The sequence below is a fragment of the Mus caroli genome, chromosome 11 (assembly GCF_900094665.2).
Source record: "Mus caroli chromosome 11, CAROLI_EIJ_v1.1, whole genome shotgun sequence".
NCBI classification, from domain to species: Eukaryota; Metazoa; Chordata; class Mammalia; order Rodentia; family Muridae; genus Mus; species Mus caroli.
In genome coordinates, this window is record NC_034580.1 from 98,426,423 (window position 1) to 98,428,029 (window position 1,607).

Sequence of the window (1,607 nt, forward strand, 5' to 3'; positions counted from 1 at the left end):
GAACTCTGGACCTTCGGAAGAGCAGTCAGGTGCTCTTACCCACTGAGCCATCTCACCAGCCCGCCTTAGATTTTTTTTTTTTAACCACAGTTTAAATCCGTTTTGTGTATGTATGTATGTATGTATGTATGGGCATGTGTGCCAAGATATGAATATGGGGGTTCACAGCTTTTGAAAATTGGTTTTCTTCTACCATGTGGGTCTCAGGAATTGAACTCCAGCCATCAGGCTTGGCACTGAGTGCTTGCACTCAGAGCCTTCTCCGTCTTTGTTCCTTCACTCTTACCTCTTGTGGCCTCTTTTCAAATCAGGGACTCATTTAGCCCAAGCTGGCCTTAAACTTTAGATCTTGCTGCCTCTACCTCTGGAGTGCTGAGATTCCAGGGATGCCACTACCAACCCTGGTTTATGCACTGGAGTAGATTCTTTGTTGTTTTTCAAGACAAGATTGCTCTGTGTATCCGTGGCTATCCTGACATTTTGTAGACCATGTTAACCTCAAACTCAAAGAGATCTGCCAGCTTCTGCTTCCCAAGTGCTGGGATTAAAAGTGCATACCATGTGACAAGCTTTTTGATTTAAAAAAGAAATGTATTGTTCATGTGTGTATGCTTATTAGCACCATGTGTGTACAAGTGCCACAGAGGCCAGAGGGTTTTGGTTCTGCAGTTACGAGCAGTTGTTAACTGCCTGAAGCGGATGCAGAGAACTGAATTCGGGGCCTTTGCAAGAGCAGTAAATCCTCTTAACTGCCGTCTCTCCAGCTCCACGTACCGGAGTTTTAGAAAACAATTTCTATCGTTTGAGGCATAAAAGCTACAAAGACAAGAGTCAAGAGTCTTAATTCAGTCCAGAGCAGGTTAAGCCCAGGACACTCAGGACCGCCACCGGGGACAGCAAGTACACCTTGGAAAACAGAAATTATGTGGCTCTAGAAAGTGGATACAGCTTGGACTATTTCAGGAAGACAGAGACTAGCCTCAGCAGAGTTCTGGGTACACTGTCCACAGGTGGAACACCACAGGCAGGATTCAAGCACGGGTTGCTTTGTCTTGTTGACACTGGGAATAATACAGGTAACCAGAGCAGGAGACCAGAGCTCAGGAATCAAGAGGAGGAAGTAGAGGGCTAAGTGAGGAGTGCGTAAGGGGCAGGTGGGGTATGAGGGCAGGAAAGGCAGGCAGGGAGGGACTCACACCACTGAAGGGGACTTGAACGCCACGCTAAGGAATTTGAACATCTACTTATCAGAGATGGAGCGTTCTAAAGATTTTTATTTTGAGACAGGGTTTCACTATGCAGACCAGGCTGGTCTGGAATTCGAGAGATCTGCTTGCCTGTTGCTCCCTGAGTGCTGGGATTAAAGGTGTGTGTTAACATGGCCAGCTATCTAAAGATGTCAGGAAATAAGAGATTAAATCACCAGGTTTAGTGAGATGGTTCAGGAGGCAGCAGAGGCCTGCAGGCTTAATGGTGCACATTCCATCCTCATTGTACAAGGTGGCAGGAGTATCAGCTCTACATGCTTGCTAGCATCCAAGTACAAAATAAAATTAGGAAGCAGATTGTGCTGGCTAGGTTCATGTCAACTTGACATCTATTTATCA